This window comes from Gossypium arboreum, chromosome 2 (assembly GCF_025698485.1).
Source record: "Gossypium arboreum isolate Shixiya-1 chromosome 2, ASM2569848v2, whole genome shotgun sequence".
NCBI classification, from domain to species: domain Eukaryota; kingdom Viridiplantae; phylum Streptophyta; class Magnoliopsida; order Malvales; family Malvaceae; genus Gossypium; species Gossypium arboreum.
The window spans coordinates 32,411,691-32,438,845 of NC_069071.1; the positions used below are offsets into that span (position 1 = coordinate 32,411,691).

Genomic DNA, 27,155 nt, shown 5'->3' on the forward strand with positions numbered 1-27,155 from the left:
GTTAAAGAAGGAGAATCAAGCAAGGAAAGACGAAGGTCATCGAGTAGCCGACTTGGAACTATTTTACCCAACACGAGGTAAGTCATTAAGCACGTATTTGATATTGCTTAAATGATTGTAAAATTTATGCAATTGCGTTTAATGGGATGATATATATATATAAATGAAAATGTATGTGTATGGAGTGATGACAATTGTTGAATGTAAAAGAAATAGTGAAATGTGTAGAAAGTTTGCTTTCGGCACTAAGTGTCTTGGGCAATACGTGTGTACGGTGACGAGATTGGCACTAAGTGTGCGTTTGGAAATATATGGCACTAAGTGTGCATGCTGGAAATATATGGCACTAAGTGTGCGAGCTCGAAGGGCATGGCAGCGTGTGTAAAGGGCTTAAATCGCATGGCACTAAGTGTGCGAAATCGAGTATTAAGCACTGTGTGTGCGTACTCTATATATATATATAAATATCTCCAATCGAACAATTATATGGAGGGTGTGTCTCCATCGAGTGAGTATGGACAATGGATCGGGTAAGTACCTTGAGCTCATGACGAATAGGTAATACGTTCATGCTTGGGGTTGAATTTGGTAAGCCTTAAATCTATGTGATGATTGAAATTGTATGGTTGTCTGGAAAATGAGTTAATGTGTAAAAATGCTTGATTATCTTGTTGTGTAGAATATGAAATGTGGATGTATGAATTGGTGCGAGATTGGACCGAAAGGTCCGAGGTATTATGGTATAGATTCGATATGGACGAGTACCTAGCCTCATTTGTTGTACATGTAGTAGTAACTTTATCGATGGATTGACGAATGCTTATGACTTACTGAGTTGTAAACTCACTCGGTGTTTTCTTGTCACCCATTTTAGGTCTCTTGGACTCGTATTGTTGCGTGCTCGGAACCGTCGTTGAAGTCATCACACCGGTTGAAATCTTGTGGTATTGTTTTTTTGTTGTTGAAGAACATTCGGCATGTATAGGCTATTATATTTTGTCGAATTGTGGGTTGTAAACTTTAAGCCATGTGAAAATGGCCTATGTGGTCGTCGAGTGGGATGCTAGAACCTATAGCCACGAGTCTTAGAAACTCAAATTTTGTTAAGGTGGCCATAATTTGTGTCATGTATGATGGATGATTAAGGCCAAGGAAAAATTCATGAAATTGGCATAGTCTCTCGCAGAATCATTGCGGACAGCAGCAGTGAGATGAGATTGAAAAATCACTAAAAATAGTAGAAGTAGAATTAAATAGTGAGTAAATTATGGAACTGATCCTTGATGAATCTATTTTATATGGACGAAACGAAACGACCATATGAGCAGTATCTTGGGAGATATTAAAGTTCTCGTGAGACAGGGCCAGAACGATTTCTGGGTCCCCTGTCGCGACTTTGAAAATTTACCATAAATTATCCAGAAAGAATTAGGAGTCATGCCTTATATGTACAGATTCCATTTTGAGTCTAGTTTCATTAGAAACAAACGACACCAGTATTAAAGCCCTGTACAGAAAGATATTCAAGTTGTAACGCGCGGAGGTCAGAGCAGTCGATCCCTGTAACATGGGTGACTTTAACTAATAAACTGTACCAATTGGCCCAACCAAAATTCTAAAATAAATCCATGGATGGGTATATGAGTCTAAATTCAGGAAAATTTACGAAACCAGTTTCGAGTTTTTGAACTCGAGATATGATTTTAAGGCGACGGTGACGCAGTTTTCCAGCCTGTCCGAAATGCCAAATTGGTCGGTACTTTAAGAGGATTTGTCTCGTTAACCCTCGTGTCCGACACGGCGTCGGTCACGAGTTAGGGTGTTACAATTTTATTGGTATCGAGCTATGGTTTAGTCGGTTCTAGGACTACCATAGCGCGTGTGAGTCTAGCTATACATGCCAAATTGATAGTGCTTAATAATGTGATGACTTGACGGTTGAAATTTTTGTTTTGATTAGCGATGGAACCCGGGTAGAGAGACCCTTGGCGGATGACGTTGAAAGTGTAGCGGCTGCTCTGCGCAAGGGACACCGCCTGTTGAGCCTCGATCATCCGCGAATAATCAAAATGAAGGGCGAAACAAGCCTTCTTCACTATGATGAATGAGTGGGTCGCATAATATGCCCGAACCAACCCTACTGTCCAACCATTCCCGAATTTAAATACTCCACCCCAAGAGCCCGCAATGCCTCCGATTCGATCCTGTGAGGTTGAGTAAACCACCGTGGACTTGATTAGGAAGCGTGGGGCGAGGAGTTCAAGGCCATAGTTCTTGATGATGCCGAAAAGGCCGAAGTTCGCTCGATAACACCATTAGAGTGTTAGATGAATCGTCATGCACACCGACGAATGTCTTAAGTGTGCTATATCCTTGTTGCGAGACTCGACTTACTATTGGTGGAGGACTTTAATTTCCATAGTCCCAAATGAACGAGTTACTTGGGATTTCTTCCAATCCAATTTCGAAAGAAATACATTAGTCAACGGTTCATCGATCGAAGCGTAAGGAATTCTTGGAACTCAAGCAAGGCCGGATGATCAGATCTCGAATCTGAACATGAGTTCGTAAGACTTAGTCGGTATGCTCGGGAGTGTGTGGTGATGAGGTTGCGATGTGCAAAAGATTTGAAGAAGGATTGAATGAAGAGTTAAAGTTACTAGTGGGAATTTTGGAGATAAAGGAGTTCGTGACACTAGTCGAACGAGCACGCAAGGCGGAAGAACTTGGGAGGAGAAGAAGAAGGCTGAATTTGAAGCAAGAGATTACCGTAAAGATCGACGAGTAAAGCTCCATTCTCTAACAGTAAAGAGGTTCGGGGAGGACACCAAGAAGTCGAGGACGATGCAGGAATTTCCATTAGAGCCAGACCATTGGCGGACTCCGAGCTACTTGATAGCTAGTGTGGGCAATAATCGTCAAGAGAGACCTGAATGCCCCCAATGTGGAAGACGACACCTAGGTGAATGTTGGGGTAAGTCATTAATAGGGCTGTTATGGATGCGGTTCAAGGACCACTTCATTAGAGATTGCACGGAGCTAGATGAGAGGAATAAGACGCAAGGTGCAAGACCTAGTGGAACGACGGTGGAGGTAGGCCCCGAGAATCTCTCGGAGGTAGGGGTGGTAATCGAGAGGAGCCTCTAATCTACCGTCCGATCCGAGACCCGTGCTCTGCTAGAGCATATGCCATCCGCGCACGAGAGGAGGCATCCTCCCCGACGTTATCTTGGTACTTTTACTCTCTTTGATACTATTGTGATTGCATTGATTGACCCCGCTCTACTCACTCATATGTATGTGAAACCTTAGCATCCAAGAAGACTCTACTGTTGAGTCTACCGAGTTCGTAATTCGAGTGTCAAACCCTTTGGGTCAATACGTGCTTGTTGATAAAGTGTGCAAGAGATGCCCCTAATAATTCGAGAATCTGTTTTCCTACCGATCGATGCTTCTACCATTTCATGAATTGATGTTATTCTTGGTATGGATTGGTCGATCAGTACATGATGCACGATGGTGGATCGCAAAAGGAAAACCATTAATTTGAGGAGTGCAAATAATGAGGTAGTCCGAGTCGAGTCTCTTGATTTAAAAGGAGTGCGACAATAATATCTTCTATGACCGTCGAAGATATGTGAAAAGGGTGTGAAACATACCTTGCGTATGTGTTTGGGAGTAAAGAGACGGAAAGGAAACTCGAATCGGTACGGTGGTTTGTGAGTATTCGGATGTTTTTCCCGAGGAGTTACCGGATTGCCACCGGTTCGAGAAGTGGAATTCAAGATCGAAGTTGTACCGTACTACGCCGATTTCAATAGCCCCGTATCGTATGGCATTAACGGAATTAAAGGAATTGAAGGTTCAATTGCAAGAATTGACGGATAGAGGTTTCGCTCGACCGAGTTTTTCTCCATGGGCGCTTTGTATTGTTTGTGAAGAAGAAGGACGGAACCATGAGGTTGTGCATCGACTATTGTCAACTCAATAAAGTGACGATAAAGAATAAATATCCATTGCCACGAATTGACGATTTGTTTGATCAATTAAAGGGAGCCTCGGTGTTTTCAAAGATAGATTTGAGGTCGGGTACTATCGGTTGAGGTCGAGAATCGGACATACCCAAAACCGCTTTTAGAGCGAGGTACGGTCACTACGAATTCTTGGTGATGCCGTTTGGGCTCACTAATGCCCTACGGTGTTTATGGATTTAATGAATAGAATTTTCGAGCCATACTTGGATCGGTTCGTAGTTGTATTTATCGATGACATTTTGGTCTATTCGAAAGATGAAACGAACATCTTTGAACACCGAGGCTAGTGTTGCAAATCTTACGAGATAAGCGATTATACATAAAGTTCAATAAATGTGAATTTTGGTTGAAAGAGGTTAGCTTTTGGGGCACGTGGTGTCCGTGATCGGTGTCGGTGGACCGGAACAAAATTTCGACCATAGTCGATTGGAAACCTCCAAGGAATGTTACCGAAGTTAGGAGCTTTTGGGGCTTGGTTACTACCGACGGTTTGTGAAAGGATTCTCGATGATAGCCACACCCATGACAAACCGCTTGAAAGATGTCAAATTTGAATGGACGGAAAAGTGTCGAAAAGTTTCGACCAATTGAAAACCCATTTGACGAAAGCTCCGGTTCTAGTCTGACCGAATCGGCAAAGAGTTTGTCATCTATAGTGATGCCTCCTTACTTGGGTTAGGTTGCGTATTGATGCAAGAAGGTCGAGTTGTGGCCTATCGTCGAGACAATTAAAGCCACATGAGAAAAATTATCCAACCCATGACCTCGAATTGGTCGCCATCGTATTCGCTTTAAAGATATGGCGACATTACTTATTTAGTGAGAAGTGCCAAGTGTATTCGGATCACAAAAGTCTCAAATATTTGATGACTCAAAGAGACTTAAATCTGCGACAAAGACGATGGCTCGAGTTGTTAAAAGATTATGAACTCGTTATTGATTATCACCCGGAAAGGCCAATGTGGTTGCGGATGCCTTAAGTCGAAATCTTTGTTTGCTTTTCTGACGATGATTGTACACTTGTCTATTCTACCCGACAATGTGTTAGTAGCGAATTAAAGGCCAAACCATTGTTGGCTCATCAAATTCGGAAGCTCGAAAGTCGATGAGGAGTTGCTTGCAAAACGGGCCGAGTGTGTTACGAACAAGGAATCGAGTTTCAAATTGATGATGACGATTGTTTGAGGTTCGAAGTCGTCTGTGTTCCAAAGAATTGAACTTATTTCGATAATTCTAAATGAAGCCCATTGTAGTCGAATGTCAATCCACCGGGTAGTACTAAAATGTACAATGACCAAACGCCAATTTTGGTGGCGGTGATGAAACGAGACATTTCGAATTTGTTTCAAGGTGTCCGATATGTCAACAAGTGAAAGCGGAACATCAAGTGCCATCGGGATTACTTCACCGATCATGATACCCGAATGGAAATGGGATCGAGTCACAATGGACTTTGTATCCGGACCGCCATTGTCGTGAGTAAGAAGGATGCGATTTGGGTCGTTGTCGATAGACTAACTAAGTCGGCTCACTTTATCCCCGACGCATGATTTTTCAATGGACAAATTAGCGGAATTGTACGTTTCTCAGTTGTGAGATTACACGGGTGCCTATTTCTATCGTGTCGGATAGAGACCCAAGATTTACGTCGCGATTTTGGAAGAAATTGCAAGATGCTTTGGGTACCAAGTCGCATTTTAGCACCGCTTTTCATCCCCAAATTGATGGTCAATCCGAACGGATAATTCAAATACTCGAGGATATGTTGAGATGTTGCATCCTTGAGTTTAGTGGTTCATGGGAGCAGTATTTACCTTTGATTGAATTCGCCTACAACAATAGCTTTCAATCAAGTATTAAGATGGCGCCTTACGAGGCTTTATATGGTCGTAAATGCCGCACCCCATTATTCTCGGTGAACTTAGTGAAGGTAAATTCTTGAGGTTGATTTGGTTAAGGATGCCGAGCAAAAGTTCGAGTAATTCGTGAAAGTTTGAAAGTCGCCGGATCGCCAAAAGTCGTATGCGGATTTGAAAAGAAAAGATATTGAATATCGGGTTGGAGACAAGGTCTTTCTCAAAGTTTCACCTTGGAAGAAGGTGCTTAGATTTGGTCGTAAGGGCAAATTGAGTCCGAGGTTTATCGGGCCATATGAAGTATCCGAACGAGTTGGGCCGATCGCATATCGATTAATTTTGCCCCGAGCTCGAAAGGATTCACAACGTTTTCATGTCTTGATGCTTGACGATATAGGTCGATCCATCGCACGTAATTGCTCCATCCGAGATTGAGATTCACCTAATTTGAGCTATGAAGAGGAACCGGTTCGCATTATGAGGCGTGAAGTAAAAGAGTTGCGCAATAGGAAAATCCCGTTAGTGAAGGTGTTGTGGCATAAACACGGAATGGAAGAAGCCACTTGGGAACTTGAGGACTCTATGAAAGAGCGATACCGAGCCTATTTACGGTAAGATTTTGGGACGAAAATTTCTAAGTGGGGAGAGTTGTGACATCCCTAAATCGACCCTAGTCGGAAAGTGGTTTCGGGACCACCAAACCGAGTCATAATAATAATTAACCATCATAATTGATGCTCATTATATGTATATATGCATGTGTGAAAATTTCGTGTTTGGATGTTGTTAATAGTAAGTGAATTTTTATCAAATAGGACTTATGTGAGAAAATTTAGAAATGTGCTAGGCAATTGTAAGGTGGCCTATTAATACATGTGGGAAAATAGTTGTCCTTGCATGTCAAATAACCCACTTCCTAAGGTGAGTGGCGGCCATGACAAGAATATGGGCAAGGGAACATGTTTCCAACATGTTTAGTTAGTGGATTATGTAGAAAAAATAAAGAAATGAAAAAAATGAGCATGGATGCCCCCCTTTGTTGCCGTGAATAGAGGAAAAGAAAGGAAAAAATTGTTCATCCATTCTCAAAATCTTGGCTGAAAATACTAAGGGAAAAAGGAAGGATTTTTGCTTCATGCTTGGTTTAGAAGAGAACTAGAAGGAGATTTGGTCATACTTGTGTCAAGATTAAGGTATGTTTGAGGTTGTGTCATGAGATTCATGCATGTTTTAGTTGCTAACTTGATGTTCATGTTAGCCCATGGTTCAAATCCTTGTTATGCCATGGAAATGGTATTTGGCCAAGGTTGATATTGTGTTAAAGCCATTGCATGCTAAATGTGAAGCTTGTTGATGATACATGTAATGATGGATTGACTACTCTTGAAATTTCTTTTAGCATTCTTGAGTAAGACATGGAGTTTTCTTTGTTTAACCATGACCAAAAATTGAAAGGGGATGGTGTGGGATGTATTCGCCATGGCATGCTCATAAGTGCGATTTATGCTTGTTGCATGATAGGTAAAAATTTGTGTTTTGATATATGTGTATATGTGTTTGTACATGATGTTACAAATGGATGTGAAAATATATGCTAGATTGGGAAAATTTGATTAAATGTTCATGAGATGAAATTAGGTGATTAAAAGATGTTAGTTGACATTGTACATATATATATATTCGCCATTAAAGTGAGTATGTAGGTAATGTTGAATCAAGTTTTTGGTGCATATTCGGTTAGGTGTATAATCGACCAAATGGGCGATTAGTAAGAATGGTTGCCGAATATACAAGCATACATATGCATGTGTAGTTGAATTATGAATGTTTAGCAAGATGGTTAAACTAGTGATTTATTGATTAAGCTCAAGGAGTTAAAGAAGGAGAATCAAGCAAGGGAAAGACGAAGGTCATCGAGTAGCCGACTTGGAACTATTTTACCCAACACGAGGTAAGTCATTAAGCACGTATTTGATATTGCTTAAATGATTGTAAAATTTATGCAATTGCGTTTAATGGGATGATATATATATATAAATGAAAATGTATGTGTATGGAGTGATGACAATTGTTGAATGTAAAAGAAATAGTGAAATGTGTAGAAAGTTTGCTTTCGGCACTAAGTGTGCGGGCAATACGTGTGTACGGTGACGAGATTGGCACTAAGTGTGCGTGCTGGAAATATATGGCACTAAGTGTGCATGCTGGAAATATATGGCACTAAGTGTGCGAGCTCAAGGGCATGGCACGTGTGTGTGCGGCTTAAATCGCATGGCACTAAGTGTGCGAAATCGAGTATTAAGCATCGTGTGTGCGTACTCTATATATATATATAAATATCTCCAATCGAACAATTATATGGAGGGTGTGTCTCCATCGAGTGAGTATGGACAGCGGATCGGGTAAGTACCTTGAGCTCATGACGAATAGGTAATACGTTCATGCTTGGGGTTGAATTTGGTAAGCCTTAAATCTATGTGATGATTGAAATTGTATGGTTGTGCTGGAAAATGAGTTAATGTGTAAAAATGCTTGATTATCTTGTTGTGTAGAATATGAAATGTGGATGTATGAATTGGTGCGAGATTGGACCGAAAGGTCCGAGGTATTATGGTATAGATTCGATATGGACGAGTACCTAGCCTCATTTGTTGTACATGTAGTAGTAACTTTATCGATGGATTGACGAATGCTTATGACTTACTGAGTTGTAAACTCACTCGGTGTTTTCTTGTCACCCATTTTAGGTCTCTTGGACTCGTATTGTTATGTGCTCGGAACCGTCGTTGAAGTCATCACACCGGCTGAAATCTTGTGGTATTGTTTTTTGTTGTTGAAGAACATTCGGCATGTATAGGCTATTATATTTTGTCGAATTGTGGGTTGTAAACTTTAAGCCATGTGAAAATGGCCTATGTGGTCGTCGAGTGGGATGCTAGAACCTATAGCCACGAGTCTTAGAAACTCAAATTTTGTTAAGGTGGCCATAATTTGTGTCATGTATGATGGATGATTAAGGCCAAGGAAAAATTCATGAAATTGGCATAGTTCATCGCAGTAACTGTTGCGGACAGCAGCAGTGAGATGAGATTGAAAAATCACTAAAAATAGTAGAAGTAGAATTAAATAGTGAGTAAATTATGGAACTGATCCTTGATGAATCTATTTTATATGGACGAAACGAAACGACCATATGAGCAGTATCTGGGAGATATTAAAGTTCTCGTGAGACAGGGCCAGAACGATTTCTGGGTCCCCTGTCGCGACTTTGAAAATTTACCATAAATTATCCAGAAAGAATTAGGAGTCATGCCTTATATGTAAAGATTCCATTTTGAGTCTAGTTTCATTAGAAACAAACGACACCAGTATTAAAGCCCTGTACAGAAAGATATTCAAGTTGTAACGCGCGGAGGTCAGAGCAGTCGATCCCTGTAACATGGGTGACTTTAACTAATAAACTGTACCAATTGGCCCAACCAAAATTCTAAAAATAAATCCATGGATGGGTATATGAGTCTAAATTCAGGAAAATTTACGAAACCAGTTTCCGAGTTTTGGAACTCGAGATATGATTTTTAAGGCGACGGTGACGCAGTTTTCCAGCCTGTCCAGAAATGCCAAATTGGTCGGTACTTTAAGAGGATTTGTCTCGTTAACCCCTCGTGTCCGACACCGGCGTCGGTCACGAGTTAGGGGTGTTACAGTATGATCGATATGAAATATCTGAAGTTTTTGTTATATGAATTGTGTACGAAATAGCTTTAAAATAGTGATATTCGGGCCTTGATCCTAGCAAGCCTTGTGCTGGTGAATGTAATTGGGCTTTATGCCTAGCAGGCTTATTGTTGGTGAATAAAAATCAGACCTTGAGTCTAGCAGGCCTTGTGCCGGTGTGTGATTCAGGCTTATGCCTAGCAGGTTTTATACTGGTGATTTATTTTCAAGCCTATAAATATAAGATTTCAAGCTGATGTGGGAATTGAGTAAGTAAAATTGAGTTAAATGACCTTCCATATTCGACCACATAGGTATGTACTTATGTGATGTTATATTGGAACTTGTATATTCGGCCTTATAGATATGTACATATGTGATATTATTCTTGATCTTGCTTATTCGGCCAAATGAGTGGTGACGGTATATGAAGTTATATTTTGTTTTGTAAGCTTGTATAAATGTATGGAAGTATAATTGATTATATAATGATATTGGTTTTGAAAGTTGAATGAAAATTTGCAAAAATGTTATCCTTATAAATATTTGGTTAAAGTGATAGTTATGTTAATCAAGTGTGGTTATGGATTGATTAAGTTAAAATTTAATATGACATTGATATATTTTGAGTTGATACTTGCTTATGACTTACTAAGCTATAAAAGCTTACTCTATGTACTTGTGCGTTTCTGTTTTATAGATTTTGGATTTGAGTTACAAGCTTGGGGATCGTCACCCAAGTCAATCACACTATCGACTGTCTTTGGTATTTAAATAAACAAACTTTCTAACCTATGGCATGTATAGGCTAGGTTATGTTTTGGAATATTGTATTTTGGTCTGTGTATAATGGAACCCATGCGAAAATGGCTTAATTTCTATGTTTGACTTAGGTGTTGGTTAAACTGTAGTTTAAGTTTATTTTGATTATCATGCCGTGTGCCATGGCTGATTATAAGTTGTGTTATGTGCTCATATTCGGAGATGGTATGGATGAAATGGTTATGTTATATATGTATGATCTTGGCATGAGTTTATATCGAGAATGTATCCAAATTGTATGATGTTTATGAAGCTTGTTATATGATTCGGTCATAAAGTATTAAATGATTAATTTGGAATGTGTTTTATATTAAAATAAGGTGTATGCGAAATTTGCATATTATGTTTAGACTTGTTTGGATATTTTCTTAGATATAATGTTTAACAAATTATGTTTTGGTATTTTGGTGATGGAAGATTTGAATGTATATGTGTTTAAAGTAATATGTTTTGGTTATGAAGTATAATAAGTATGATATGTATTGAGTATAATAAATGTTAATGATGGAATTATGAAATGTAATATAATTAAAGTGATGGATGGTAGTTTATTAGTTTAATAAATTCGGTTATTAAATGGTAAGTAATGAATGTATTTCATGATTGTTTTAGTTGTTTGTTTTAGCTTGTACTCAAATGTTAGTTTGGACTTTAACTTTAGGTAGGTTATATACTATATATATATATATGGAATATTAATACATTCACCATGTTATAGAATGTTAAAATTGTAGATATAATTTCATTTGGTTTTAATGTGAGTTCATACAGATGTTGATAATTGATTTGTTTGATGTACGATTAACTAAATGGATATTGGCATATATTTGATGTATGTAGTGATGTGTTGTAATGGAGTATTATTATTTATAAAATGGCATTAAAGTGATTGATATAGAGAAACAAACTTTGAAAAATTTTAAATATGTCAAGATTGTTTTATATATATACATATATGAGTTTGGTTTCAATTTGATATTTATGTAATATGATTATTTGATTTTGATAAGTATTTAATGTTATGATATTTTTGGTGGTTTGAGATGTAAGAAAAGTCAGATTAATTGGTATTTATTTGGTAATACCTTGTAACCCATTCTGGTGACGGATACGGGTTATGGGTGTTACAGATCTGAGGTTCAAATCACGATTTTGGAAAAAGTTACAAGAAGCTTTGGGTACAAAGTTGAATTTTAGCACTGCTTTTCATTTGCAGATTGATGGTCAGTCTGAGCGAGTAATTCTGATCTTGGAAGACATGCTCCGATGTTGTGTATTGGAATTCCAAGGTAGTTGGGAAAAGTACCTAGCACTAGTGGAGTTTGCCTATAATAACTGTTATCAGTCGAGTTTGAAAATGGCATCTTATGAGGCACTGTACGGACGTAAGTGCTGAACACCTTTGTATTGGACCGAGCTGAGAGAAAATTAGATTCACGGAGTTGATCTAGTCAAGGAAACCAAATAGAAAGTGAAGGTGATTTGTGATTGTTTGAAAGCCGCTTCAGATAGACAGAAATGTTACACGGACTTGAAACGGAAGGAATTTGAGTATCAAGTCAGTGATAATGTATTTTTGAAAGTGTCACCATGGAAAATGGTTTTGAGATTTGGCAAGAAAGGCAAGTTGAGTCCTCGTTTTATAGGACTGTATGAGATCACCGAGAGAATAGGGCCAGTTGCTTATCGGTTGGCTTTACCATCAGGGTTGGAAAAGATTCATGATGTATTTTATGTGTCTATGTTAGGCCATTATAGATCAGATCCTTCACATGTAATTTTACTGGCAGAGGTTGAGATTTGACCGGATATGACTTATGGTGAAGAACTGGTTAAGATTTTGGCTCGAGAGGTCAAACAGTTGAGAAATAAAAGCATTGCCCTGGTGGAAGTGTTATGGCAAAGACACGGGGTTGAAGAGGCTACTTGGGAGCCCGAGGAGGCCATGAGAAAACAGTGCCCAAACCTTTTCATTGGTAAGATTTTCAAGGACGAAAATCCTTAGAATGGGGGAGAGTTGTAACATCCCGAATTAGGGTCTAGTCAGAACAGTGGTTTTGAGACCACAAATCTGAAATAGAAATAATTATTTTATGATTATTTGATGGTCCATGACATGATTGCATGCTTGTGTGAAATTTTCATGAAGAAATTCTATGCTTAAGATGTTTAATTTGACTTTAGAGACCAAATTGAATAAGTTGTAAAACTTGTGTTCTAGAAGCTTTAAGCATGAAATTGCATTGGATTATTAATTAGAGGTCATTAAATGGCAATTTGACCAAGTTCTAAAATTTTTGACAAAAATGGGCTTGAATAGGAAAAATTTGAAAGAAAGGCCTTAAGGGTATTTTTGTCTTTTGGTAAATAAAAAAATAAAAAGGGAAAAAGAAAGTAAAATTTTTCAATCTTCTTCTTGCCTGTGCCGAAATTCCAAGGGTCACCATAGCTAGGGTTTATTCACCTTTTCAAGCTATATTGTAAGTTCTCACTAGCCCCGTTTTTCATGTTCTTTACATTTTTGAAGTTGTCATAAACCGATCTAGCTATTTCTACCATTATTTTGAGCTAGGGTTCATGTATGGAATTTGACCCACGTGTAACATAGTTGTATTTTGATATTTAATGGAGGAATATGAATGTTGGATGTGTAACACCCCGTACCCGAGACCGTTTCCGGAGTCGAACACGAGGTGTTAACGGACTTAATTCATTAATTAAACAGCTCATACAATTCATTTTAAAATTTCCAGACAAGCTGGCTAACTGCATCACAGTCGCTTTAAAAATCATATCTCGAGTTACGAAACTCGAAATCCAATTCCGTAAATTTTTCCTGAAACTAGACTCATATATATATCTACTAATTTTTTTCTAGAATTTTTGGTTGGGCCAATTAGTACGGTTTATTAGTTAAAGTCTCCCCTGTTTCAGGGTTCAACTACTCTGACCTCTGTGTATTACAAATCAAATATCTCCCTATACAGACCTTCAATGACTATGCCGTTTGTCTCTAATAAAACTAGACTCAATAAGGAATCTGTACATATAAAGTGTGACTTCTAATTATCTTTGTAAAATTTATGGTGAATTTCCAAAGTCAGAACAGGGGATCCAGAAATCACTCTGGCCCTGTTTCACAAAAATTTAAGCATCTCATAAAATATAGCTCATATACCTGTTTTGCTTATTCCATATGAAAATAGACTCATCAAGCTTCGATTCCATAACTTATTCATTATTTAATTCCATTTCTACTATTTTTAGTGATTTTTCAAACCCACGTCGCTGCTGCTGTCTGAATCTATTTTATGGTAAATTTTACCTATTTCATGGTTTCCATGGATTAGCTAGCAATTTGACATACATAATACCAAATATGATCATGATTAGCCATTCCAATGGCTAATCATTACCAAGCATTTCTATTTCCATACCACTCAATAACCATATCATAAGACCATACATATAAAATGATTATAATGCTATACATGCCATACTCAAAATATACAAGCCATTATGCCAAGATGGTATACGGATAGTGTGAGCGTGCCTCCGACCGTTTCCGATTTCCGAGCTGGCTTGTCAACACTACAAGGAATGAAAAGGAGGAGTAAGCATAAATGCTTAGTAAGCTCACATGCAAATAGCAAGTAACATAACCATATAAGCAAACATAAAACATCATTTGCATAATCATCACCAAGACATTCATATCACCTTTTCATTTATCATCTTACCATATTGTTGTTATATCGAGTTTTCAACCCGAGGGTTAAGTACATACCTGTTCAAAGTATCCATTTCACAACACTTACCAATACGTCCCTTTCATCTTGAGTATTCCTCCATTTGAGTAGAACTTTACCCATTGAACACATCGAATATAATTGGATACATGGATAACTTGCACATAAGTGCCACATATGTAGCCAAGCTACCATGTAACCCGCCCATAAGTGAACTCGGACTCAACTCAACGAGCTCGGGCGTTCGCATCCATAAGTGAACTCGGACTCAACTCAACGAGTTCGGATGCCTAGTTACATCTCACGAACTCGGACTCAACTCAACGAGTTCGGACGTCGCATCCATAAGTGAACTCGGACTCAACTCAACGAGTTCGGATGCTCAACCATCCTAGTGACATGTCACTTGTATCCTAATCCATTCCCGAGGTTCAACGGACCTTTTCCTAATCATGTGTCTCAACCATCTTCTACGGAATGCCGATCCGATACTCGGTAGTATTTCACATTTTCCAAGTATATCACATAATTTGACATATTATCAAACAATTATCACAAGTATAATATTTCATAATAATTATCATATCATTTAAAAAAACATTAAAACATTTAAAATAATAACTATGTTACCAACATTTACATATGAACTTACCTCGATGCTAAAATGGCTATTTTTACCATTTCGCCCACCACTTGGTATTTTCCCCATTTTAGCCCAATTTCAGTTTTCCTTGCTCTATCATTTAAAATATAGTCTAATTAGGACTCACATTATTCAAATTGACCCAAAATCACATTTTGGAAAAATTACAATTTTGCCCCTAAACTTTTGCATATTTACACTTTTGCCCCAAAGCTCGTAAATTAAAATTCAGCCTATTTTCTTATGTTTTATGACATGCTGATCATTTTTCCCTTCTATGGCAACATCAAATTCTCACTTTAACATGTACTTATGACTATTAGGTATTTTTACCGATTAAGCCCTTTTGCTCGTTTTCACTTAAAACCGAGTAGCACAAGTTGTCTAACATAATTTAAAACTTCATATTCTATCATAAAACACCAAAATACACAAATTTCACCTATGGGTATTTTTCCAAATATAAACCCTAGGTTAAATTATTGCTAGCATAAGCTAAATCGAGCTAAGGGACTCCAAAAACGTAAAAATCATTAAAACGAGGCTAGAACGAACTTACAATCGAGCTTGGAAGCTTGAAAAACCCTAGCCATGGTTTCTCCTTGCTATATTCGGCCATGGGGTTGAAGATGAGCAAAATTGGCTTTTAATCTTGTATTTTAATTCATTTTACCCCTAAATGACCAAAATGCCCTTACTACTAAACTTTCCAAAAATTCCATCCATGTCCAATTTTTGTCCATAGACTTAGAAATTGGTAAAATTACTCTTTAAGGACCTCTAATTAATAATCTAATTCAATTTTATGCAAAATACTTCTAGAACACAAGTTTTGCAATTTATTCAATTTAGTCCCAAATTTCAAATTAGGCACTTTATGCATAAAATTTCTTCACGAAATTTTCACACAATCATGCAATCATATCATAGACCTTAAAATAATCATAAAATAATTATTTCTATCTCGGATTTTGTGGTCACGAAACCACTATTCCGACTAGGCCCAAAATCAGGATATTACAGGATGTGTGATAAACATCTTTTACTAAGTGATTTTTAGTGAAATCACCTAAAAAGGGCTTGTTTGTAAAATGTGTAAAAATGACTAGTAAAAATGTGAAATAAAGTAAAATATGGGCTGATATGAGATAGAATATGATTCGGCTAGGCTTGGGTAACCAAGAAATTGCATGCATTTCATTTTACGGGCCTAGAGACTAAAGTGTAAATCAGTGAAAAGTTAGGGGTAAATAGGTAATTTTACCAAAGTATGTGTTATGGGTCGATATAAGCAATTTATGTATTTAACAAGTTGAATTTGGTATTATAGATCAAGAAAAACGTGATTCGGGTCTTGATCAAGGGAAATACAAGGTTTATGAGTATTAGGCTCATTTCTATCATTTTTGTACCGGGGTAAGTTCATTTGCAAATAATGCAACATGTACCATACTTTGAATGCTCTAATATTGCATGTATGATAAATACTTACATAATTGATATGTTATTGTATTATGTGTTTATTGCCTAAATTTTATCATGAAATATACTTTGATTATTTCATGAGTATGTGACTGGTGCCATGAATATCGAAATCGACATTACGAGCAAGATCAATAGAAAAGTGGTATCGAAGAATCCCGTTTGAACTTTAGGAATAGTTAGGATGCAAGTGACATGTCACTAGGAATTATGTAATCTAAACACATTGAGTTGTGGTTTGAGTTCATGAGATATGTGACATCCGAACTCATTGAGTTGTGGTCTGAGTTCGTGATAAATATGACACATGTTTGGGCATCCGGGTACTGGTCTCGCATATTTTATTGATGGCAAGGTAGTTAGGCATGTGTTGCGGATACCTGAAGCCTACATGAGCAGACTCGTGAGTAGCTCGTAAACGAGCAACATGTGATTTGAGATATGAAGTAGCATTGGCTACATATAAGGAACTTAGGTGCAAACTTCCGATGTATCCGATATTATTTCGAGTGTTCAACGGGTAGTTCAAAGAAATGCTATGAGTAATCGTAACGATTGCATCAAGACACGAAAGTAAGTTATAATGTACAAGTGGGCACAGGTATGTACATCGAACTCATGTGAATGACATGAAATATGATGAGCTCATGGTAAGAACATGCATTTATATACATATGAGGAATAAGTTTATGAGAATTGATAAAATGTAAGATTATGTTCGTTATGTTAAATGCATGATTTGAGCTTGTTTAAGTTGCCTTTTATTTGCATGTGAACTTACTAAGCTTTATGCTTACCCCTTTCTTTTCCATCTCATATAGTTTTGCCAAGCTAGCTCAGGGATAGGAGAACGTCGGAGACTCGATTACACTATCAATTGAACATTTGGGTATAGTTAGCTTTATCATTTTGGATATGGCATGTATAGGGACTTGGCCTTTTTGTTATATGTCATATTGATTAGCCAATGTGCTGTCTCATGATGTTATTATGACTATTTTGTATATGGTCATAAGAGGTGGCTTATATTGATTATTTTGGGCTGTAACCCTAATTATTGATGCATGCATGCAAATGTGTTTATGCTTTAATATGGTTATAGTTGTTTATGGTTAATGAGTGTGATGGATGGCATGTATGTTGGGTGTATGAAATATGATTAATGTGTTTGACGATAAATGTGGTGCAAATGTATAACTTGAAAATAGGTTAGTAACGATAATAGTCAATTATGAAATTGGTATGGGATGCCATATGAAAGTATAATAATTTGGATAAGTGATATGTTGACATTGTCAAGTCATAATTCAACCATAAATGTGTTTGCTTAAGTGATTAAAGGTGTCGTATTGCATGTCATGAAGTGGATCTAAGTCTGTGAGTGCTTAAGGGTGGCAAATGGCTTGGAAAATAACCTAGAAATTGTCTACACGGTTAGACACATGGGCATCTGTCTAAACCGTGTGTAACATACGGCCTACCCACACGGGCGTGTGACTCTCTAAAACAAGAAAATTTTCTAACAGCATGTTTGGTTGAAGGTAATGGCTAAGCCATTACATGTCTATTACCAGCCTATTCTTCAGGCCCACTTCAACTGGCGTTTGGTTTAATGGAATACCCTATTACGGGTGTATTCCATTCCGGGTTTAAGCAGAGATTTTTGGGGATTTCTATTCCTTTCCCTCTTCACCGTTTAGCCATTCATTGCTTAAAGAACCCTATTCTACCCTTACAAAAATTTCACCTCAAAAACACTCTCAATCGGTAGCCATTTCTCATACCCGACTCCGACATTCCTCCATTATCAGGTAAACATTTTTGCTTCTTCTTACTTCACATCATCTTCCTTCATCATCTTAACTTGAACTTTGTCTTTTTCCTTTTCATTTTTGTTTTATGGTTAAACGGTGTGTTCCTTACTGATTCATCAAAAGAAACAATGGCAGAGCCTTGAAGAAGTAGAGTATCTTGACATTCTCACTAAAACCGGTAAAAAAATTGGCGTTTCCAAGCCCAGGCATGACCCTTCATTCTTGTCCATTTTTGGATTATCTGTTTTTGATCTTTCAACATAAAGGATTACTTTACAACCTTTATTAAAAACCTTTTGGTATTAAAAAAATTCTCAAGCTTTTTGTATTTTAAGATTATTTTGTCTTGCTAATAAACTTAAATGTCAATGCTTTTAGGGTAGGAGAGGCACCCCTCCCTCAAATTCCTGTAAAATTCCTAAGGATAAAGTAAGTTTCTTTAGCTTGAGTCTTAGAATAGCTAATTATATATTCTTCTTTTTGGCTGAAGATTGAAAATTTTTATCTGTTGTGTGAACACGATGATTCTGATCTGTTGGCTTCCTTTTTTCTTTTTTTTTCTGTACCATAATCTCCTAGTATATGGCTTGGCAGACATAAACTGATTTAGAGACCTCTTAAAGGAATTCAATAAATAATACATGTTGGAGTCTATAAAGTCCTAGGCATAGACAACTTGGAGTCACAAAGAAAATGTTTAAAGGACAGTGTGAGCAGGATACAGTCTATAAGGGTTGTCGTGATACATGAGGAACCTATTAGATGATGAGCTTAGGTGCCCTTTAGTGGTTTGGTGTGTTATAACTAGCTAAACCACTTATATTAAGTTATTTTAACTATAGATGCATACTTCTACCAATTTTTGTGCCTTTTTCCCTCTCTTCTATACTGCATGTCAAGTTTACATTTTGACTCTGCCATGAGTCGATGACCAAGTTTTCACCGAGAATTCGAAACTAAATGATGGTTCTTTTTCGTTTTCGCTTAAGATATGTTCCATAACCAATCTGGTTAAAATATTTTGGTAAGTGTTGCTACAAAAACTTAAAATTTGAACTTATTATTTTATTTTTGAAATGGTAGAATGATCCATATTCAGTTATTACTAAAAAAAATTCTTGTCCAATTTTGGATTGCCTGGTTGGTTCCTCTTTCTCTTAACTGGCTGAGCTTGAGCTGGTGGGTTACTAAATGAAATTAAAATCATGTCAAAAGTGTTGTATGTATCATCCTGTATCTATTCTTTCTTTGAAATTAAAATGAATTTCCCACACTATACTCTGTCTCGTTTGTTTAAGAATAGAATCAGATAGGTTACATTTTGATCATTTGTTTTTCCACAGAGGGTGAAATATAAAATTAAGATTTTATTGTTAAATGCGCATAGTGTTAAATGAATCAAAACAATATGAGCAGATTATATTGTTAATCGAGCACTTGTGGACGGAGGCGTTTGGGATAAAATTGCATCCCTTGAAGATATGGAATGAGTTACTGAGTGTTGGTGAAATAAATCCCTTGAAGATATGTAATTTTATTGGTATTTTCAATACCACGTAACAAGTCGCTCCTACCTCTAAGAAGCTTTGAATCGATTCTGAGTTTTTTTTTTAATTTTAATGAAAAAAAAAAGAGAGCAATAGACCCCTAAACCAGCAAACTTTATGGAAGTTCCAATATATTACTAAAAATTGAGTTGGTTCCAAAAGTAACTGTGATTAAAAATTAGACAAAGATGTTCATAATTAAAGACATTTCTTTTCTTATATTTTTGGGTCTATGATAGTTATTTAATTGGATTTGGACTGCTATTTTTCTATTCATAGATATATAGCCTTTAACTTTGACATTGAAATTGACATGCATTACATTTTATGCTTAATCCACATGGGAAAGAAACACTTCTGTTTTCTATTTCTATAAAATTGTGCTAGTATGTTAGGTTTTAATTATTTATAAACAATTTATATTCGAGGTTCATAGGTGTCCTTCTCAATAATGCTATTTTCAAAGTTTGAACATGGATCTTCTTATTGGGAGTGTTGTAACACCCCGAACCCGAGACCATCGCCAGTGTCGGACACGAGGGGTTAACAAGCCAAATCCACATATTTCACCCACCAATTTGACATTTCCAGACAGGCTGGAAATCTGCGTCACTGTCACCTTAAAAATCATATCTCGAGTTTCAAAACTTGGAAACTGATTCCGTAAATTTTCCCTAAATTTAGACTCATATATCCATCCATGGATTTATTTCTAGAATTTTTGGTCGGGCCAATTGGTACAGTTTATTAGTTAAAGTCACCCATGTTACAGGGATTGACTGCTCTGACCTTCGCGCGTTACAACTTGAATATATCTCTGTACAGGGCTTTAATACTGGTGCCGTTTGTTTCTAATGAAACTAGACTCAAAATTGAATCTGTACATATAAGGCATGACTCCTAATTCTTTCTGGATAATTTATAATAAATTTTCAAAGTTGCGACAGGGGACCCAGAAACCGTTCTGGCCCTATCTCACAATAGCTTTAATATCTCTTAACATGTAACTCCTATGACCGTTTCGATTATTCCACATGAAAGTAGACTCATTAAGGTTCATTTACATAATTTATTCATTATTTAATACCATTCCTACAAATTTTGGTGATTTTTAAAAACCACACCACTGCTGCTGCCAGCATCTGTTTTCAAAGTAACCATTACCTATTTCATGATTTCCACGATTCAAATGGCCCTTTTGCACACATAGCACAAAGTGTGATTATGATTAACCATTCAATGGCTAATCCTTTCAGACAATTTCATACCCCATAATGATTATCATACAAACTATTATAGAATCATACTAAAACGTATATAAGCCATTTTCGCATGGCCATCCAAGCTTACACAAAACCGAAAGGTACATGACCTTCAACATTAGGGTAGTCCTATACATGCCATTTCAAAGTTCAACCAAAATTATACCAAAATGGAGGCTTTGATAGTGTAGATGACTTCGACTTTAATCATCCCGAATCCGATCGCTAACGAGCAAAATCTATAAAACAGAGAGCCAAAGCAACGGGGTAAGCATTTTTATGCTTAGTAAGTCTCAAGCAATAAAATCAGCTTTAACTAAGGCATTACATTCACATAGCCAAATGAATCATTTCATTAACACACATTCACATAATCATACTTGCTTCACACTTCATCATTGTATACTTTTGAAACAACCCGAACCTGAGACCATCGCCGGTGTCGGACACGAGGGGTTAACAAACCAAGTTCACTTGTTTTGCCCACAAATTTGACATTTCCAGTCAGGCTGGAAAACTGCGTCACCGTCGCCTTAAAAATCATATCTCGAGTTTCAAAACTCAGAAACTGGTTTCGTAAATTTTCCCTGAATTTAGACTCATGTATCCATCCATGGATTTATTTCTAGAATTTTTGGTCGGGCCAATTGGTACAGTTTATTAGTTAAAGTCACCCATGTTACAGGGATCGACTGCTCTGACCTTCGCGCGTTACAACTTGAATATCTCACTGTACAGAACTTTAATACTGGTGCCATTTGTTTCTAATGAAACTAGACTCAAAATGGAATCTGTACATATAAGGCATGACTCCTAATTCTTTCTGGATAATTTATAGCAAATTTTTAAAGTTGCGACAGGGGACCCAGAAACCGTTCTGGCCCTGTCTCACAATAGCTTTAATATCTCTTAACATGTATTTCCTATGACCATTTCGTTTCTTCCATATGAAAAAAGACTCATCAAGGTTCATTTACATAGCTTATTCACTATTTAATACCATTCCTACAAATTTTGGTGATTTTTCACATTCACGTCACTGCAGCTGGCAACATCTGTTTTTAAGGTAGGTCTTACCTATTTGGTAGTCTCCATGAACCAACTAGTCTTGCCATACATAGGTTCATATATGATCATTTTAACCATGCCAATGGCTGATCATGTGACCAACATTCCCATTTCCAATCCATGGTCACATCATGACACCAAATATATACATATACAAACCGCAAATAGTCTAAGTCGATACTTCACTTTTACGAGCCATTTTCGCATGGCCGTACACAAATACATCACAACATATTTAACCAACAAGGGTAGTCCTATACATGCTATTTCAAAGTTCAACCAAAATTTATACCAAAATAGAGACGTTGATAGTGTGGATGACTTCGACTTTATTGATCCGTAATCCGATTGCTATCGAGCGAAATCTATAAAACAGAGAGCCAAAGTAACGGGTAAGCATTTTATGCTTAGTAAGTCTCAAGGAATATAATCAACTCTAATTACAACAATACATTCACATAGCCAAATGCGTCATTTCATTAATACACATTCTTACTTCACACTTCATCATTATATACTTTCACAAAGTATCAATCAATTCAATAACTGAAATTCATTAGTCGATTGAGCGAATGTTGCTCAAACATGTCGACTTTCCAATGCACATATAAACGTACCTTATTCTTTGGGCTTCTCGAGTGTACTAATTGAATTTATTACAGCAACCAACACTCACCTCCAGCCCAAGATTCTTCGAATATAACCGGATATAAGCATGTGCACAAATGCCTTGGTCTTAGCCCGGATAGAATGACTCGCATACGAATGCCTTGGTCTTAGCCCGGATATAGCCGCTAGCACAATTGCCTTCGGTCTTAACCGGATATAATTTCCAGCATAATTGTCTTGGGCTTAGCCGGATATCATTCAATTTCTCATGCACACATACATCAATAATCATTGGACATACATATTTCATTTTCGTTACTAAGGCTCAAACACAATTATAATCATTAGCATAATCGCCTTGGGACTTAGCCGGGTAGAATTGAATACTCATACACACATAAATCAATAATCAATACATCCATATTTCATTCCACATAATTCAATTAAGGTCACTTCTTGAGGACTTACCTCGGATGTTGTCGAACGGCTTTTACGGCTATTCAATCACTTTTTCCTTCCCTTGTCCAATTGTGGCCCTCTTAGCTCTTGAGCTAATTCAAACAAATTCAATCTATTAAAACCTCATTGTGCTAGCTTATGGCGAATATGACAAGGAGTTTAAATGGTCATATGGCCACTCTTTAGCTTGAATACACAATGGTCATGCACATTTTATACTACATCAAGCAATTCAATACAATTTATTCGAGCATCAAGGAAAAGCTAAGGCCTTCAATAGGCTACCCAAGGCGAATATTCATGTACATGTTGAGGCCAATTATGCACTTAATACCTCACAAAAATAGCATGCATTTTACTAGTTAATGCTTTGCATATTATTGCTCAAAACTTATAATATAGCATCGAGCACTCATATGTGTGCTAGGCCGAATGTGCTTGCAATTTCACATTCATTCTTCAACATCTTCTTCTTTAAACAAACATATTCATCACTTAGTTCATAACCAAACATCATGTGCAAACATATATATACATATATGAGCATGGCGAATTTCAAGGTGTCCATAGCCATCCAAAACACAAATTTTAACTAACATGCAAGAAGCATGAACCATGCTTATGAATGCATCATGGCGAATATGACAATCATGCTCCTTTTCAACTTCAATCATGATTAAACAAAAGAAAACTCAAAATCTTACTCAAGAGTAGACAATCCATCATTGCATGCATCATCATCAAGCTTTACACTTAGCATGCAATGGCTTTATCACCATAACAACTTTGGCCAAATACCATTTCCATGGCATAACAAGGATTTGAGCCATGGCCAACATGCACATCAAGTTAGCAACCAAAACATGCATGAAACTCCTAACACAACCTCATACATACCTTAATCTTGATGCAAACTTAGCCAAATCTCCTTCTAGATCTCTTCCAACCCAAGCATGAAGCAAAAGTCCTCCCCCTTTTTCCTTAGTATTTTCGGCCAAGAAGTGAAAATGGATGAACACAACAAAATTTTTTCTTCCTTCTTTCTCAACTCACGGCAAGGGGCATCCAAGCTCATCTTTCTCTTTTTTTTCATTTTTTATGCTTATTTTTATTATAATACTTCCTACATGACTCACTAGCCAAACATGTTGGAAACATGTTTTCCTTGCCCATCATGCCCACCTTGGCCGCCATTATAGTCAAATTTGGGGAATTTGACATGCAAGGACAACATTTTCCTAGTGTGCATCAATAGGCCTCTTCAACATTTGCCTATCTCATTTCTAAGTTTTCTCACACAAGTCCTTTCTAGTAAAATTCACCTTTATAACACTAAATCAATCATCATAAAATGTCATACATGAGCACGCACATATTATAGGTATCAAAATAAATTTTAATTATTTTTATGCTTGGTTTTGTGGTCCCGAAACCACATTCCGACTAGGGTCAATTTTGGGTGTCACAACTCTCCCCACTTAAGAAATTTTCGTCCCCGAAAATCTTACCAGTAAATAGGTTTGGATATCGCCCTTTCATAGAGTTCTCGGTCTCCCAAGTAGCTTCTTCTATCCGTGCTTGAGCCATAACACTTTCACTAGCGGAACTCGCTTGTTTGCAACTCTTTCACTTCTCGTGATAGGATACGAATCGGTTCTTCCTCATAACTCATATTAGCTTAAATTTCAATTTCGATGGACTAATCACGTGCGATGGATCGGATCTATAGCGTCGAAGCATCGAAACATGAAAGACATCGTGAACCTTTTTGAGTTCGGGGCAAAATCAAACGATATGCCCTTTGGACCGACTCGCTTCGGATATCTCATATGGCCCAATGAACCTCGGGCTCGACTTGCCCTTACTACCGAATCGAGTATCTTTTTCCAAGCGATACCTTGAGAAACACTTTATCACCCACGATACTCGATATCCTTACGCTTCAGATCCGCGTCACGACTTCGACGATCGGAGGCTATCTTGAGACTTTCACGGATTACTTTCACTTTCATTCAAGCATCCCTAATCAAATCCACCGAAAATCTTGCTTTCACCAAGCTCATCCAAAACAATGGTGTACGGCATTTACGACCGTACAAAGCCTCGTAGGGTGCCATCTTAATACTTGATTGAAAGTCATTCTTGTAAGCGAATTCAATCAACGGCAAATACCGTTCCCATGAACCACTAAACTCGAGGACGCAACATCTTAACATATCCTCAAGTATCCGAATTATCCGCCGGATTGACCATCGGTTTGGGGGTGAAAAGCGGTCTTTGAAATGCAACTTGGTACCCAAAGCTTCTTGCAACTTTTTCCAAAATCGCGAGGTAAATCTCGGATCTCTATCCGACACGATGGAAATAGGCACCCCGTGTAATTTCACAATCTGAGAAACGTACAATTCGGCTAATTTTTCCATTGAAAAATCCGTACATACGGGGACAAAGTGGGCCGACTTAGTCAATCGATCTACCACGACCCAAACCGCATCCTTCTTACTTGCTGACAATGGCAGTTCGGATACAAAGTCCATTGTGACTCGATCCCATTTCCACTCGGGTATCGTGATTGGCTGAAGTAATCCTGAAGGCACCTGATGTTCCGCTTTCACTTGTTGACATGTTAAACATCTCGAAACAAAGTCGGAGATGTCTCGCTTCATACCATGCCACCAAAACCGACGTTTCAAATCATTGTACATCTTCGTACTCCCCGGGTGGATTGCCATTCGGCTACAATGGGCTTCATTCAGAATTATCGAAATAAGTTCCGAATTCTTTGGAACACACAGACGACTTTTGAACCTCAAACAATCGTCATCATCGATTTGAAATTCGAGTCCTTGTTCGCACACACTCTCGGCCGTTTTGCGCCAACTCGTCGTCGACTTTACGAGCTTCTCGAATTTGATGTATCAACAAGTGGTTTGGCTTTCAATTCAGCTACTAATACACTATCGGATCGAGCAGACAAGTGCACGTTCATCGTCAGTAAGCGAATAATGATTTAAGACTCAAGGCATCCGCAACCACATTCGCCTTTCCGGGTGATAGTCAATGATCACTCATAATCCTTTAACACTCGAGCCAACGTCTTTGTCGCAGATTTAAGTCTCTTTGGGTCATCAAATATTTGAGACTTTTGTGATCCGAGTACACATGGCACCTTTCACCAAATAAGTAATGTCGCCATATCTTTAAAGCGAACACAATGGCGACCAATTCGAGATCATGGGTCGGATAATTTTTCTCGTGTGGCTTTAATTGCCTCGACGCATAGGCCACAACTCGACCTTCTTGCATCAATACGCAACCTAACCCAAGGAGGAGGCGTCACTATAGATGACAAACTCTTTGCGATTCGGGTTGCACTAAAATTGGGGCTTCATCAAAGAAGTTTTCGATTGATCGAAACTTTTTGGCATTTCTCCGTCCATTCGAACTTAACATCCTTTTGGAGTAAGCCGTCATCGGCGTGGCTATCATTGAGAAGCCTTTACAAATCGTCGGTAATAACCTAAGCAAGCCCCAAAAAGCTCGAACCTCGGTAATATTTCTCGGAGGCTTCCAATTAAGTATGGCTGAAATTTTATTGAATTCGACTCGAATACCCGTCTGCAGATACCACATGACCCAAGAAGCTAACCTCTCTTAACCGAACTCACACTTGCTTGAACTTAGCATATAATTGCTTATCCGTAAGATTTGCGGCAAAGACTAACCGCAGTGTTCAAACATGTTCGGTCTCATTTCTTGAATAGACCAAGATGTCATCAATGAACACGACTACGAATCGATCCAAATATGGTCTGAAGATCCGATTCATTAAATCCATAAATACCGCAGGGGCATTAGTGAGCCCAAACGGCATCACTAGGAACTCATAGTGACCATATCTCGTTCTGAAGGCAGTCTTGGGTACGTCCGAATCTCGGATTCGCAATTGATAATAGCCCGATCTCAAATCTATTTTCGAGAACACCGAGGCTCCCTTCAGTTGATCGAACAAGTCATCAATACGTGGCAACGGATATTTGTTCTTTATCGTTGCTTTATTAAGCTGACGATAGTCGATGCGTACCGCATGGTT

The 27,155-nt window shown here is 37.7% G+C and overlaps 1 long non-coding RNA gene across 1 annotated transcript in view; it reads right to left on the minus strand.

Moving 5' to 3' along the window:
• Positions 1–13,736: 13,736 nt before the first annotated feature.
• LOC128283598 (uncharacterized) overlaps positions 13,737–27,155 on the minus strand; it is a 42,415-nt gene continuing 28,996 nt past the window's right edge. Inside the window, exon 2 of the long non-coding RNA XR_008273981.1 lies at positions 13,737–14,020. This is a non-coding gene — a long non-coding RNA (uncharacterized LOC128283598). The remainder of the gene's footprint in view (positions 14,021–27,155) is intronic.